Consider the following 17,303-nt stretch of genomic DNA (forward strand, 5'->3'; position numbering starts at 1 on the left):
CTGATACAATAGGGACATTTAAAATACTTAGCTAGGTGCATGGATGCAAGAAAAATGGAGGGTCATGGGCTGTGTAGGAGGGAAGATTTAAATTGATCGTGGAGTAGTTTTATATTGGTTGGCACATCGTGGGCTGAAGGGCCAGTACTGTGCTATGTATCAGACAAAATGTGATACAGACGAGGGTGTTGGAACAAGTGACAAAAAGCTTGGTCAGAGCTGGATTTTACGATTTGACCTAAATAGAGATAGAGAGGTGGAAGAGTTTTAGGGAAAGAAATACAGAGCCAAGGATTTAAACAGCTGAAGAAACATAGCTGCCAATTGTGGAGGAAAGGACACCTAGATGCCCTAGAGACCAGAAATGCAGAAGCTTAGTGTCTCAAAAATAATTTGCATTCATTACATATTGAACTCCAAGTCCTTAGCTTGGCGCACTGGGTGCATCATCCCAAGCCATTAACAAGTATAAAGTTTTTGTTTTTACAGAGGAGTTAGAAAGAGATTGCAAGTTATTGATGAAAGGCTTAGTCAGAGGTATAATTAGAGTATCTCAAAGGAGGAGAAAGGGGTAAAAGTTTAGGGTTAGAATTCCAGATCAAGGTTGCAAAAATCTCAGGCGATTATAGAAGACTACAGGGGTGAGCACATAAAAGGATATGGATAGAAAAATCAGAATATTGTTTTTGCCTCCATCTCATGTAAAATAATGGAATACTTGAAATGCTGACTAGCAGATTAGTTCACAAAACACTGTATGTTAAAACAGTAGTCAAAATGGATTCAGACAGTGTTGAATGTCGATTTATACAAAGTTCCATGTAAGTAGATACCAAGTTTAAGTCATCAAAGATTCAAGGTAAAACTGAACGAAGGGTGGAAATTATGGGTATTCTTTTTCCACACAGGAGTCTGACCCAGTTAGATCACAAGACAAAGGAGCAGAGGTAGGCCATTTGGCCCATCGAGTCTGCTCCGTCACAGATACTTCTAGGATCTGTGCTGGGACTATTATAGTTAGTAATTTACGTTAATGATTTGTATTCCAAACCCCAATGCAAATTTGTCAACTTTGCATTTACCAAACCAGGAGTGGCGCTGGAATCAGAAGCACAAGGACAGTAATTATTGACAAAATACAGGAATAGGTAGAATAGCAGATGAAATATGATGGAAAGATGTAAAGTGGGAATGGAGTCACATTTGCCAAAAAGGAAGTGAAAAAGGCATGGGGTAGTCTATAAAGATACAACAGATGCTGAATACCAAATGACAAGTCCATTACACAGAGCGTCATAGATTCTAGAAACAGATATTATTCAACACAACTGGTCTAAATCAGATTATGCTCAACCAGAGCCTCTTGTGCTCTGGTTCCATCTAATATTATGGAGTATGGTTATATGCTTAACTTACTCACTAACCAGAATATCACTTCAAGTGAGGTCACCAATAGCTTAGACTGAGCAATGCAGCATTAGCTGTACTCTGGATAAAAAAAGAGAGGGTGTTTAGGTTGAGTTTGAAAATTACATTGATGGTCCAAGCTTTATATCAGTTAGTCAGCCATCAATGGTTGCAAGAACACAGTCAGAAGAGCACTTGAAAAATACAATATTAAGGCTATTTTGCCCCTCATGACTGCTGAGACATTTAGTAAGATCATGGATGATCTTTTACCTCAGCACCACTTTCCTGTATTAACCTCGCATTCATTGATTCCCTTAGTTTTCAAATATCTATCAATTTCTGTTTTGAATATATTACAAAAATGAGCCTCCACAGTATTTTGGGAAGATTCACTACCATCAGGGTGAAGAGATTTTTTTCTCATCTCTGTCACAAACAGCTCATTTTGAGACTGTGTCACTGGTTTTTAGACAACCAGGGAAAACATTATCCCTTATCTAGTCTGTCAGCCCCAGAAGAATCATAGAATTACAAAAATGTACAGCACAGAAGTGGGTTCTCACAGCCCACCTTGTCCATGCCAATAGTGACGCTTATCTACGCTAATCCAATTTGCCTGCATTAGGCCCGTATCCCTCTAGTCCTTTCCTATCTAAGTCCCTGTCCAAATGACTTTGAAACACTGTAATAGTATCTGCCTCCACCACCTCCTCTGGCAGCTCAATCTAAATATTCACTGTCCTCTGTATGAAAAACTTACCCCTCAGATCTCCTTTAAATATCTATCCTCTCACCTTAAACCTGTGCCCTCTAGTTTTAGACTCCCCTGCCATGGGAAAAAGATTTTGACCATCAATCCAATCTCTGATCCTCATGATTTTGTGAACCTCTATAAAGTCACCCCTCTGCCTCCTACATTCCAGTGAGAATAAACCCAGCCTAACTACAGCCCTCCATTCCAGTCAATCTGGTGAATCTCTTATGCACCCTATCTATTGCTATCACATCGTTCCCATAGTGTGGCAACCAGAACGATACACAATACTCTAAGTGCAGCCTTACCACCGTTGTGTCAACTACAACATGACAACCCAACTCTTATACAATGCCTCAGCCTTTTCTTAAAAACATGCCATTTTCTTACTACCCTATCCACCTCTGTCCCCACGTTCAGGGAGGTATGGACTTGCAGCCCAAGACTTCTCTGTACATCAACGCTCCCAAGATCCCTACCATTTATTCTATGTCCTACCAGAATTTGACCTCCCAAAGTGCATTACCTCACACTTGTTTTGCCACCACTCTGCCCGGCTCTCTAGCTGATCTATGCCCTGCTGTATCTTTAAACAACCTTCTTCACTATCTGACTCGACCAATTTTTGCGTCATTTGCAAACTTACTAATCATACCCCCTATGTTCTCACCCAAGTCATTTGTATATTACAAACGACAAAGGTCCCAGCACCAATCCTGTGGTACACCACTTGTTACAGATCATCTTCTATGTTTCAATGAGATCATCTCTCAGCTTTCAAGTCTGCTTAATCTCTCCTGCCATCACTTAAATATACTTTCTTAGGTAGGGAAACCAGACCAGGATACAATATTCCAGCTGTGATCTCACTAAGGCCCTACATAATTTGAACAAGACAAATCTACTCATACTCAAATCCTCTTCCAATAAAGGAGACATAAGAGACCAGATGCTGGAATCTGAAGCAACAAACAAGATGGCAGCATCTGTGGAGGGAAATGGACAGTTGACATTTCCAGTTGTGACCCTTCACATGGACTGGAAGTGGACAGTCAACTTTCGGGTCGCGACCCTTCATCTGGACTGGATGAAGGTCAGATGAAGGGTCTCGACCCGAAACATCAACTGTCCATTTCCCTCCACAGATACTGCCTGACCCGCTGAGCTCCTCCAATGTCTTCCAATAAAGTCCAACATACTATTTACTTTCCCAATTGCTTCCTGTACCTGTAATTTTCAGCGATTTCTGTACAAGGACACCCAGATCTCTGTGAACACCAACATCTTTCAAATCTTGTCATTTAAAAAAATGCATGTCTATTTTCTCCATTATGTATTCTATCTGTCATTTCCTTACCCATTTATTAGGCTCTTTACATCCCCCAATGCTTCTTTGCACCATCCTCACAACCCACACTGCCACTTGTATTTGTATTTTCAGCAAACTTGGACAGATTAAACTTGATCCCCTCATCTAGATCAGTAATATAGATTGAGAACAGCTGGGGCTTCAGCACCAATCCCTGTGACACCACACTAGTTGCAGCCTCCCAACTCAAAATGGCTCACTTATTCCTACTCTTCATTGTTTGTCTGTTAACCAATGCCTGGTAAAGCACCATCAGCTCTGCCTTCACATTGTCCATCAGCCTAAACACCTAATGGTGTTCTTTTATTTATATCCCACCCAGATCACCCTAGAGACTCAGTGAACATGCCCATTTAGTGCTGTTAGGATCAGCTCGTATTAGAGCTCAGTAGAAGCTGCAGGCATGCAGGGAGACTGCCAAACTCATTTCGCCAAACCCTCATAGCTCAGCAGAAGACAAAGGATAAATTAAGCTCATCATTTTAAACCGAGTTTGAACATTACGTACCAGAGATGGAAGTCTAGCATTTATTCTGTGATATCCCCTAGTCCCTTTACTTCAACAGTTGATTCATTAAAAGCTTGAAAGTTACCTTGATTGGGTGATACTAAACATATTAGATAAGAAATAAAAATTTAAAACCTTAGTTATGATCACTTCAGTTAATTTGTGGAATCTGTTGTCTGAAACAGAGTGAATTAGGGTTTTCATAGGGGAAAAAGATATTAGATGGGAAGTAACTTACAGGGCAACAGGGAAAGAGTGAGAAATGGGACTGAACTGTTTCCTCCACACCAAGCCATCATGGGCTCAATGAGTCAAATGATCTCCTCCAGAAAAACAATTGTATGATTTACATTTCTTCTTACATTCAGGTAGGGTGAAAATGCATCTTATTATATGCAAGTCACAATGTTTATGTTCCAAGCACTTTCAATGCATAACAGTGATTCATGTTGGAAAACAGGTTTAAATGCAGGCTTTAGCACAGAATGACAATACATTGTCCAAGGCCACAGCTCCCCAGATGGTATATTTTCCAAATCAAAGAGCAGGTGTTTCCCCACAACGAGTTGAATAAACAGTTTGGACTATTATCGTAGACTTCCCAGCTCCTGTAACAGCAGTAACATGGGCATAGTCATTAAAGCTCAGTGATGGTATCCTCCCTCTCAGTTTATGGGGATTTAAACGGTGATCTCAAATCTATATATAAAAGAGGAAATAAATGTTTCTAATGGGTAGCCACTTCAGTAGCTTTATTTCATAACAAACTGAGTCTGCTTGGCTTTTGTTAAAAAGCAAAGATCAATCCAGAAATAAATGGACTACAAAAACACTGCTGTGCTGTTACAAACAATGGTCCTTTTGACATTCATAGGGTAAGCATTTTCTCCTGGGTGAGAGTAATGGAAGGCAGGGTGTACGGGAGGGGGAAAAAAAACAGAACTGACACTTCCCTTGATTCCCAAAAGCCAAGTAGTTCACAGCAAAATAGCACAATAAGAAAAGCAAGCCATTTGATCCAAATGGAAATGCCAGTATTTCTGCTCCACACACATTTCCTCCCATCTTTCTTATATCTAACTCCATGAATCCATTCCTTTTTTCCCTGTTTACATAAATCCTTAAACGTATCCATGCAAAAACTACCAGTGGTATGAAATTCCGAGTAAGGAAGTATTTCCTGAATTACCAATTGGATTTTCGCATTTATTCTATTAAACCTTCTATTTATAGCCCTGAGTTTTGCCCTTCCCCATAGATGGAAACATCACTGTCTACCCTTATAAATTCGTTCATAATCTTAAAGATGACTAATAGGTTTCAGCTTTTCAAGAGAAAAGAGATCATTTTTTTCCCCCCGTAACCTCTCAATTTGGGCACCGTCTTTATACACCTGTTGTACATTTTAATATCCTTCAAAATGAGGAGGAGATCAGAACTTCATAAAGTTACAAGAATCCATTCCATTAAGACAACCGTCACCAATGGTGAAAGCGAAGGGCGTATTAACAACAGAAACCAGGGTGGGAAGAATGCACATTTAATTCTCTGCGTTACATATTATGGCACATATTTATCCATTTAGGCAATCCACGAGCTCCTGGAGTGTATGACACTGCTTAAAGTGTTTGAATTCTGAACATCATGTCACAAATATAAAAGAAAATGCTGCAAAGTTGGAAATCTACACCACAAAATACTGGATTATGGATTACCAACAAAACACTACCCAAAGGCCAAGGCAGCATTTCACATGGAGATACAAGAGACTGCAGGTGCTGGAATCTGGAGCAACACACAAATTGCTGGAGGAACTCAGCAGGGCAGGCAGTATCTGTGAAGGGAAACGGACAATTGGGTCCAGATGAAGGGTCTCGACCCTAAACGTCGACTGTCCTTTCCCTCTGTAGATGCTGCCTGACCCGCTGAGTTCCTCCAGCATCTTGTGTTGTTCAACATTTCATATTGTTGACTTTCCATCAGAATTGAGACCTGATGTCCATCAGACTTCTTTGTGAGATTAGACATGACCCGCTGAGAATGTCCACATTTCCTGCTTCAGCATCAATTCCTGAGCAACACCACTGTCCACCTCCAAACTGAAAGCCAACCGTTTTCCACCACTCTGTTCTTTAACCCAGTTTTGACGCAGCTGCCACTGCCCCTTCATGGCCTTTGTTAACAGGTCTATTACGTGCTGGCACTTCATCAAGTTCCTTTTCGAAAGTCCAAAATACACATCAACTCTCTCCGTTACTTCAGCAAAGAATGCAATCTAGTAAAGCAGCCTTGCTTTTAATAAATGATAACAGATTTATTACCTATATTTTTCCAAATTACAACTTTATCCAGCACAGTGTCAAAGTTTGGCTCCACCATTGTTAGCCTAACCAGTCTGCAGTGCAGCTAAAACAGCTGAAGGTTCTGCCATAAAAAGTAAATCAGAAGTTGGGAGCCCAGTCAAAGGTGCAAAGTTGAAGATTACAGGGACAGGTGGAACATGGATATCGTATATGTACGAAGATTTTAAATTTGATGCACTGAGGAAGTAGAACCAGCGCAATGAAAACACTCAACAATGCTAGGCAGGGCAGGGATCAAATGCACTGATTTGTTTGATTTACTGGACAATGTGTTTAGTGTGAGCAGCAAGTGATGTTGTTGACCCCACAGGTGCAATCTGTACCATTTCCTGGATGCTGATATGCCAACTTTTTTTTTGAAAAGCAGGTGCTTGATTACCTGCAATTATATTTTTCATTGTTTTCTCAACATCCACCACTAAGCTTTTATGAGCCCAAGTGTGATTTTCACATTCAGGCAGCTGCCATGCAAGACATCAGTAACACATCCTTTATTGGAGTTCAGTTTGAGTAATTCAGCAAAAATGCAGTCAATGTAATCTATTAAAATCCACATTTGATCCTTTTGTTATTTTTTCTTGCCTTGCTTTGTATCACACCCCTTTCCTTTTTGAGTATTGACCCTCCCCTGATGTACTGTTGCTTTTTGCCATCACATATGGCAGATGTCCATAATCAGTAACAATGCACAGTAACTGGCTGTTTGGCTTCAGGAGAAATCACTGCAAAGTCTCATCTCATCCTTAGCAAATACCAGGGACATGGACTCCTGGTACAGCTCACTGGCTGCCCAAAGTGTTTGCCAACTATCCTCCTTAATCCAGTCTGCACCGTCCTAACTGAAGTCACACAGGCAGTCCCAGTCTTCAATTGGTTCAATGCTTTCATGTGGTAATCAACCAACACACACTTCATGTGTCTGACATGTGATGAGATCAACAATGATGGATTAATGACCTTGACAATCAAAGCAAGTTTACCAAGTGAGAAAACACCATCAGTAACTACAACATAAACATCAACTGCATGAAAACCTCTGGATGTAATCAATGGAAATTGACAACTAAAACTCCCTCCCCTTTTCCATATAGATTATCCAAATGCTAAAAATTTAGAGCATAATATTAACTTTGTGCATTTGCTAAAGAGCTTCAATTAGCAAACATTCCTCATGTTTGATTATAAATGGAAGACTACCAGATAGGTGACACCACAAGAACTGCTGCCAACAGACAAGCTCTCTAACTAGTCCAGATAAAAACCCAGTGAACAAGTGGAGAGTACTGAGGCTGACTCACATCAACAGCTGTCCAGTGGGCAGATTTGTGGGATCACTCAGTTCTAGCATGACATCAACCAATCTGGGGCATCCTCTAATCCAATCTGCTACCAACAAGACTACAGTGCTACTGTTAACTCCAATCCTTAAATGTTTTGACAAATGCTTCGCAAATTACATTCCGCATACAGCAAAATGCATTTAAAGAGACACTTAAGTCCGGAAATGTTGCATTAACAATAAGCTTACATTTATAATAGTGCCACAAACAAAAGCTTTTCACTGTACCTCAGTACATGTGACAATAATAAACCAATCCAATCCATTCAAAATCTCAGGTCATTTTACAGTCAGAAAGTACTTTTAGAAATCCCTACAGCAACTAGATCATTAGGTGTTACCCGGAGGTCAGTAGAATTCCTCAAGCCTTCAAAACAATGCTGAACATTTTTTTTGTTTACACCCACCTAGCAGGCAGGTGAAGCCTTGGTTTAAAATCTCATCTGAATGTCAACATCAGCAAGTGGAATAACAGCCAAGATTATGTGCTGGAGTCTCTGAAGTAGAACTTGAACTTAATGTTCACACAGAGGTGAAGGTGTTATTACCAAGTCAAGGCTGACACGAGGCATCGTAACCTAAAACTGAGGCAGATCCCTAAGTATTCCCAAGGTCCAGAACACCTCCCCCCCCCCCCCCCACCAACCACCAAAAACCTTTAACTTGGCCCTTGGCCCCATTTGTAAAAATCAATTTGTAAACCAAGTTTAAAAAGAAATCACAGTGGTAAGAGGAAAAGATTCACCTTCAAACATTCATCTGCGCAAGAACCTTCAACACTTAACATTTTGTTCACTTTCTACAGAATCCAAACTGGACGGTCTGCCCTGGTCTCTTGGAGCAAGGTTTGAATCACAATCATCTGACTCAGAGGGTGCTGTAACTGAGCCAAGTGCACCAAGGCACCAAGCAACATGGAAAGAGGGAGGGATAAGCAAACAGACAATAAATGAGACTCAATTTAACAGAAGGGACTCTGTCTGCTCGCTGAGTGCCAGTGCTGGGGCTCGGGCACCACAACAATGCCTCCGCTCGGTGTTCAATGCTTCCTGCCAAGCCAATCCGGGTCTGGGAGCCGGAGCCGGCCAGCGGCCGGGCGGGGCAGCCGGGGTTTATTTGGGGAGGGTCGGGGTGTCCCTCACCCCGAACATCTTCCTGCTGCTGCCCGCTCTCACCTCACACCATGTGCCGGCTCCAGGGGCTGCCGAGATCCGGCTCGGCGCCTCACGGCCCAACATCTTCCACCCGCCCCCCCGAACTCCCAACCACCTGTCACCGACACTGCCCCCCACCTTCCCCCGGGGCAGCCCGTTAATTGAGCCCCCGGGGGGGGGAGGGAGAGAGTGGGGGGATCGGGCCCGACAGGCCCCCCCTTCCCCTCCCTCACCCCGGCCTCGAACAAAGGGATTCCTCCCGTCAGCTGGGGCCCAGGCCCCGGGGCAAGAAGGGGAAGCTGCTTACCCGGGGACGGCAGCCAGGCTCCAGGCTCATCGACGCGGCGCGGGTCCCGGCGGAGGCCCCGGGGGCAGGGCTGAGGCCCCGGGAGCGGAGCGGCTCCCCCCGCCTTCACCGGATCGCGGCCATCTCACCACCCCCGGCACCGAGGGTGGGCTCCGACAGCGGCTGGAGATGGTGGGGTGTGAGGGAGCTGGAGGCCCCTCGCTGGGGAAGCCGGCCCTGGGCCGGATCAGACTGCGCCGCTGCGGGGCCGCGCTCGGGCCCGATCCCGGCTTCGCTCGTCTCTCCCGGATCCGAGCAGTCCCCGAGGCGAAGGACTGATGCACTGGCGAGGCCGCAGCCAAAACCCGGAGCGGCGCCCAACAAAACTCGGAGCAGGCTGCGAAGCGGCGCAAACCCCGCCACGGAACCCGGAACGGAGCGAAGGCCGAGTAAAACCCGAGCTGGGGCGCTGAAAACTCGGATTTGGACCGGAGGAAAACCCGGAGCGGATTATGAGACGGAGTGAACCCGGAGCGAAAGCAGGAGAAAATTTGAAGAGGCCTGGCGTAGGAGCTGGGAAGAGCCGGAGTGCTGCTGTAGGCTGTGAAGATCCAAAGCAGGATTTAGCGGCAGAGAGTCTCAAGTGGTAATATGTTGTGATATGTGATACAGTGAAAAGCTTTTGTTTTGAATACCATCCATACAGATTATTTCAAAACATAAGTACATCAAGGTAATACAAAGGGAAATGCAATAACAGAATGCAGAATATGGTGTTATAGTTACAGGGAAAATGCAGTGTAGGTAGACAATAAGGTGCAAGAGCCATGATAAGAGAGATTGAGGGATCAGGAATTCATCTTAATCGTATAAGAGGTCCATTAAAGAGTCTTACAACAGTGGTATAGAAGCTGTCCTTGAGCCTGGTGGTACATGTTCTCAAGCTTTTGTATCTTCTGCCCAATGGGAATGGGGAGAAGAAAGAATATGCGGGGTGGGCAAAGTTGAAGGAAATAGAGGGACACGGATAGGAAAGGTTTAGAGGGATATGGGCCAAACACAGGAAAGAGGGACTAGCTGAGGTAGGTAAGTTGGTCAGCATGGAAGAGTCGGGCCAAAGGGCCTGTTTCTGTGCTGTATAACTCTATGGCTCTGTGACATGGAGGGAATGTCAGGAGAATGGTCTCGGACTCAAAATGTTGACTCTGTTTCTCTTTCCACAGATCCTACCTGACCTTCTGAGGGTTTCCAGCAGTTTATGATTTTAAGGCAAATTACAGAGAAATTGCAATAACAAGTTGAATCAACAAAACACCTTTAGCACAGAAAACTGTTTCAGGTCAACTAAAGGAGTGGCAGCGGGGAACATCTGACACCAAGATTCTTGAGTAGAGGCGACCAAAACCTCGGTCAGAGAGTTAAAGGAGAAGAGAGCTGTGGTGAGGGTTAAGTTGAGAGGACTGAAAATCACAGGGGGAGGGGATTGGCCAGAATAGGGGGGTGGGTTGGCTGGGCAGGATGGGATTGCTGGTAGGAATGTGAAAGATTATGGATAGATTTAAAAACAATGATGAGAATGAAAACAACGAGTTGCTGGAGGAACGCAGTGGGTCAGGCAGCATCTATGGAGGCAGAGGGATGGTCGACGTCTCATGTCGAGGCCCGACGTCAGGACTGAGAGTGTAGAGGGGAGGTAGCCAGCGTAAAGCGGTGAGGGGCAGGGGTGAGGCAGAAGCTGGTAAGCAATAGGTGGATGCGAGTGGGGAGGGGGATGATGGACAGATGGAGCCAGGTGGGGGAGGGAGGGGTGGAGACAGTGACAGAGGCTGGGAGGTGATTGGTGGAGACAGCACCGGGGTGCAGATGGTGAAATCTGATAAGAAAAGTGGAACCAGATGGGGGAAGGATGGCGGGTGGACAGGAACAGTAGGGGCAGGGGATAGGGGACCCAGTGTGTGGGTGACAGGCGGGTGGAACTGGGGAACAGGGGGGAGTAACTGGGGAATGGGGGGGGGGAGAAACTGGGTTACAGGGGGCTGGGGGTGGAAAGAGTGTGTGTGAGAGGACTTGGGTGGTTCAGAAGGAGAGAAGAAGGAACAGAAGGGGTGCAGGTTACCTGAGATTGGAGAATTCACTGTCCATGCCATTGGGCTGGAGATTGCCCAGGTGGAATATGATGTGCTGTTCGTCTGGTTTGCATTTGACCTCACCCTGTTGTGGAATGTAAACAGTGGTAGGTGAATTAGTTCAACGTACACAGAGCTGTAAGTGAATGGGACTTGGTGTGGGTCAGGATGCAGGTGGAGGAGCTGAGGTTTACTGTATGAAATGACTGGGAACACCATGGACTTCGTTCTACAGTTAGTGACTCTCCCACAGAAGCACACCCTGAAAACCTGAGCTGTTTCTTTACACAGAGCCACTTGCATTGGAGGCTGGGTGAGGAAGAATAGTCGGATCTGGAGGTGACAGAGGGTCAGCAAAGGTTTCCAGAACAGATGAGTTTAGACAAGGTGGGGGTACTGGCACAGTGAAGTTCTGATAATCCGCTACCTGATTGTTCGGAAATCCTGATCTGAGATCTGCAGGTTATCCCACTTGACCTCACAATCTATCTTGTTTGACCTTGCATCTTATTGTCTACCTGCAATGCACTTCCCTGTAGCTGTGACACTTTACTCTGCATTCTGTTATTGTTTTTACCCTGTACTACCCCAATGCACTGTGTAATGAATTGATCTGTACGATCAGTATGCAAGACAAGTTTTTCACTGTACCTCGGTACAAGTGACAATGATAAGCCAATACCCTTTAAACTCACCAAGGCCCCATTTCCTGCATTTCCTTTAATCTCAACAGGCTCACTGAAAAATTTATTATACCACTACGTAACATCTAAAAAAAAACAATATGAAAATATATTGGGGGTTTAATATGAATAACATCCAATAGTTTGGAAAATCTGCCAGTCCAGCACCACCCAACATCCTGAGACTGCTGGACTATCGGAGCTTCACTGCACCGAGCTGAAGGGAATGGAGAGCGCAGTGGACGAGAAAAATCCAGAATGGAATAAAGAAGGAAAAAAACTCACCTCTGACGAGCAAGTTGGCGAAAAAGGCAGATCCAAACTGGAGGAGGGACAGAGCCCAGAATGGAGTCAAGAACAAAAATTTAGGTTCAACAATCAACCGTGGAAATGTAGATGAGAAAGGCGCAAAACAACTGAGGGACAGGATAAACCAGCTGGGGAACCTTGTATCTCATCCATTGCTGGGTTACCCAAGGTGTAACCACAAAAACATAGTAATCAACACCTGAAGGCTTCCTCTGTACTCATGGCAATCATCCCATTGATGGAAGTCTAGTGGTTTGATTCTAAACCTTAAGTGAGAAGACAGTGACAGCTTCCTTTCCTTGTAGGCATCCCACTAATTCTTTCAATCTAGTGTGCAAGTTACACCCAGGTAGGCATGAGCCTGTGTTTCAGTCCAACTCTCTCCCAACAACTAGCTCCAAGAACATAAACACCAGCAGGATTACTTTAAGCACAAGTACTCCCACAACAGCAACGCACGCCAAAAGTTACACTGCGTCCTCGGATTCTTTTCACAGCAACCCTGCGGTACGTCTCATGGTCTTAACAACTCTGATGTGCCTTAGGCCATCTGATGATCATTTGTTAAAGTGTAGGCTCTCTCACTGCTATCAATCACTGGGTTATGCCAGATTAGGCAAGCAATGCATGTTGCATCTGCTCGCTTTCTCCAGGGATCAGTAGAGGTTGCATCGATGGATAGAATACAGTTAGCAGCACATGTAGGTCTCATTTTCTGCATCGGCAACTTCTTTATAGGGATCTATAGACAGCTGTACTTTGAAACAGCTGTCACAGCTGGGGGAGTTCCTCTTTAGCATGTGTCAACTGTAATAGCAAGATTGTTGATACCAGATAGGTCTGGAGAGAGCAGTTGGCCAAAATAAAACATACTAAGCTGTCTAACCCCCTCACAGCCCCACAAAAACCTGTAAAGCTTGACTAGACATTTCAAAATAGTGTTCAGGATCTCACGGGAGGCACATTCAATGATTCTAAAATTAGTTTTGTTTCTAAGTCTTCTTTTGTCACTTATTCTGCAAATAGATAGAGGATATTACAGTAACTGCATTAACGGCACTTTCCCAGTACTTTGAGCTGCCTACTGTAGGCGATCCATGTCTCTAAAGCATACAGCAGGATAGGCTTTGAGAATTTCCTCTGCCTCCTGGGAATCTCTTCCCACGATCACGATTGGAGCTGAGTGTTCGGGAAATCTAATGTCAGGCACGTAGACAATGTGACCCACCCACTGGAGCCGGTTAAGTGGGATCAGGGTCCCAAGATGACATTGACGTTGGTTCACTTGACCCACCGGAGAATTTGGAGGATCTTGTAGGGGTAACATTAGATGTACTTCTCCAGGGCTTTGAGTTTCTCCTGTAAGTTATCCGTATCTCCAATGCACTCCAGGAGATTGGGGATCACTGTTACCTGATGGACCATGAGCTCATTGCCTCATCTGCGTCTTGATCTTCACTCTTCTTCAGGAGGATGAAGTCTGTGCTGGGGCATGAGAGAGCGGTGGATTTAGTCGTCAGTGTCTGAGAGGATGCTCCTGAGATATGGAATGTGAGCAGGTTTCTCCATATGGGCTTTGAAGGTCAGGGCACAGTGTGGTGAATGTAAGTCTCTTCTGGATCTTTAGCGTAAGGCTCATTCCCTTGTACGCACCGGTGAAGGAATCAACAATGGTTTGGAGCTCGTCCTCCAAGTGTGGTGATACACAGGCGTCGTCCATGTGGTGTAGCTCGATGACCGAGGTTGGTGTGACTTTGGTTGTGGAGTGGAGGTGATGAAGTTTGAGATGTTCCGTGCTCCCACAGGGTACTTATTGTAGGTGAGGCAAATGCTACAGCTGGGAAGCTGAGAAAAAGGTTGGTGCGATGACATGGTCCAGTTCAGTCCAGTTTGCACAGTGATGGGAGTGTGATGGATCTGTTAGTGAAGATTGCAGCTTGCATGTTGTCGTGGTGATGAGGAGTCTTGACCCGAAATGTCGACCGTCTACTTCCCTCCACAGATGCTGCCTGACCCACTGAGTTCCTCCAGCAGTTTGGTTTTTTTTGCAGAGGACGGTGATGTATCTCTGAGAAGTTACATCTGAGAAGGATCCTCTATAATCCATCTCAGTTGACAGGAGGTAGTTAAGAGATCAAACTGGCCGTGTACAGTGGCTGACCTGTTCCATACATTTCACTTGTGCTGTGAAGTTGCTGCCTCCTGATGAATGGCAATTCTGGAAGGAGTTCTTTGGTCTCGGAGGAAATGTTTGAGAAGACCATTTAAGGTAAGACAGTATGGAGTTCCCTCTGTAATCACTTTCTTGAAAATGGTCACAGTCATGATATCTCTGAATGACCCAGCATGTTTACCTCTCCCCAGATCATGGGGGAGAGTGCATGAATCTATGCATCAAGTACTTCCCAGACACGCGTCAGTACTTCAGCAAGGATTTTGTCTGCTTGGGAGACCTGGTTGTATTAAGTAAAAAAACAGAACACTGGAAGAACCCAGTGGGTCAATCAGCGTCTGTGGAGGCAAATGGTGTAAGTCGACGTTTCGTGTCGAGACCTTGCATCAGGACTGAGAGGGAAGAGGAAAAGTTGCCAGTATATAGCAGTGGGCTGGGGATTGGAGGGGGTGGTGGGAATAGACGCAAGTAGGTGATAGATGGAACCAGATAGGGAGGGGGTGACGGGCAGATGGACCCAGGTGGGGGGAGGGGGTGATGGGAGTGGTGAACAAAGGGAGAATAAAACTAGTTGGATAGGTGAGTGTGTGTGGGAGGGGAACACGGTGGAGTGGGTTACCTGAAACTGGAAAACTCAATGTTCATACTGCTGGGTTGTAGACTACCCAAGTAGAATATGAGATGTTGTTCTTCCAATGCCACATTCCACTTGGGTAGTTTACATAAAAATAATTCGATTCTTGCAGGTCTCTTTTCAACCTGCACTGCACTTTCTCTGTAACAGTAACACTATAGTCTGCATTCTGTCTTTTTTTTCTTTTGTACTACCTCGATGTACTTTTGTAGTGAATGATGTGTCTGGATGGCACGCAGACAAAAGCTCTTCGCTGTGTCTCAGGCATGTGGCAATAATAAATGAATTACCAATCACTTTTCCTCCTATTATTCCATCCTCCTCAATGCGCAACTGTAAGGCAAAATGAAATTTGTGTCCGGAGGATTCCTCAGTCCAAAGGAAGAAAACTGTTGGCTTTATTACACGGAAGGATGGAGCTCAAAAGCAAGGCCCTTTATAAGTTATCAGTTACACATCAGATGTATTATTGTGCTCATTTACAACAATTACAACAGTGGCATATCCCCCACAATATCCAGTTAGTACAGGTAGTTCTGCTACAACATGTGTTTCCATAATGCAAATTGGTTATAAGGCAGTTGATGGATGAGGGAACAGTAGAAACATTATACAGGCTGCATTGGATATAGTGCATTTGCAACTGGGAAAACCTGTTTAAATCTGTGCAACTACAGGTGTTCTGCTATAATGCGACTTTCTACAACGCAAGGTTTCTTAGGAATGTAACTATCACGTAATAGCAGAACTGCCTGTACATTGTGTTTGGAAGAAGCAAGATAAATCCAATTCAGTAATTACTGGCCAGTCTGCCTGCTCTCAAACATCAGCAAAGTGATGGAAGTGTCACCAACAATGCTGTGCAGCACATCATCATGAATAATCTGCTCACTGGCGCTCAGCTTGGACTGTGTCGGGACTTCTCAGCTCCAGCCCTCACCACAGCTATGCTCCAAACATGGAGCAAAGCAATGAATTCCAGAGGAGAGGTGAGACAGAGCGCTCTTGGCACCAAGGCAGCGTTTGACCACGTGGTATCACCCTGGTAAAACAAATGTCAATAGGCATCAAAAGAAAAGCACTCCAGTGGCTGGAGTTATTCGTCATGAAAAGGAAGATCATTGTGGGCGTTGGCAGTTAATCATCCCGGCCCCAGGACGTCACTGCAGTTCTTCAGGGTGGTGTCCCAGCACCGAACATCTCCAGTTCCTTCCTCAATGATCTTCCTTCCAGTATAAGGTCAGAAGTTGGGAAATTCGCTGATGATTGCACAATGTTGCACCATGTACTAGGTACAAGTCAGGGGCTGAGGGAATACTCCCCGCCTGCCTGGATCAGTACAGCTCCAACAACTCTCAACAAGCTCAACAACATCCAGCACAAAGCAGCCCACTTGAACGGCACCCCATCAACCACCCTAATCACCGGAATTCCACCGCCAACACACAGTGGCTGCACTATGTACCATCTACAATGCATTGCTGCCGCTCACCAAGGCTACTCCAATAGCACCTTCCAAACCCACCAAGGAGTACATTGGCATCAGGAACATGAGAATATAAACACTTGGTATTGGTTTATTATTGTCACTTTTACCGAGGTACAGTGAAAAACTGGTCTTACAAACCGATCGTACAGGTCAGTTCATTACACAGTGCAGATACATTGAGTTAGTACAGAGTGCATTGAGATAGTACAGGGTAAAAACAATAACAGAGTACAGAGTAAAGTGTCACAGCTACAGGGAAGTGCATTGGAAATTCACCCTCAAGCCGTAGACAACTCTGATTTGCAAATAACGTGCAACCTCTACATAACCTAGGTGATGGGAGATAACTTTAATACCCGTGTTATACCTACATATGTTACAAGTGAGGCTAACATTTATTAATTGTGGAATCCCTCTTTGTTATATAGTGCAGTACGTGCACATGCACACACACACAGACACGCAGTTTGGACAAATTTCCCCAATGTCCACTCCCGTTCTCTCCATTCACTCTCCGTCGCTGTATCCCAGAGCTACAATTTGTGGCACAGACCCCCAGTACTGGATCGCTGGTCCTTACCTGGAATCCATTGCTCCCTCTTGGCTATTGCTATTGTCGGAGGGACCTTCACCAGCAAGGGTCGGTTATATTCTGCTGAGAATGTAACTGCCTCCCTGAGTATTGGAGTCATAAACCCCACATAAT

At 44.8% G+C, this 17,303-nt stretch overlaps 1 protein-coding gene across 1 annotated transcript in view; it reads right to left on the reverse strand.

Annotated features, from left to right (window-relative positions):
- The window catches only part of LOC127585219 (zinc finger protein 609-like), a 160,374-nt gene extending 151,030 nt beyond the window's left edge, over positions 1–9,344 (reverse strand). The window contains 1 exon segment of the mRNA XM_052042489.1: positions 9,205–9,344. The gene's annotated coding sequence lies outside the window, so the exon portion shown is untranslated.
- Positions 9,345–17,303: the final 7,959 nt, after the last annotated feature.

Source organism: Pristis pectinata, chromosome 32 (assembly GCF_009764475.1).
Source record: "Pristis pectinata isolate sPriPec2 chromosome 32, sPriPec2.1.pri, whole genome shotgun sequence".
Taxonomy (NCBI): domain Eukaryota; kingdom Metazoa; phylum Chordata; class Chondrichthyes; order Rhinopristiformes; family Pristidae; genus Pristis; species Pristis pectinata.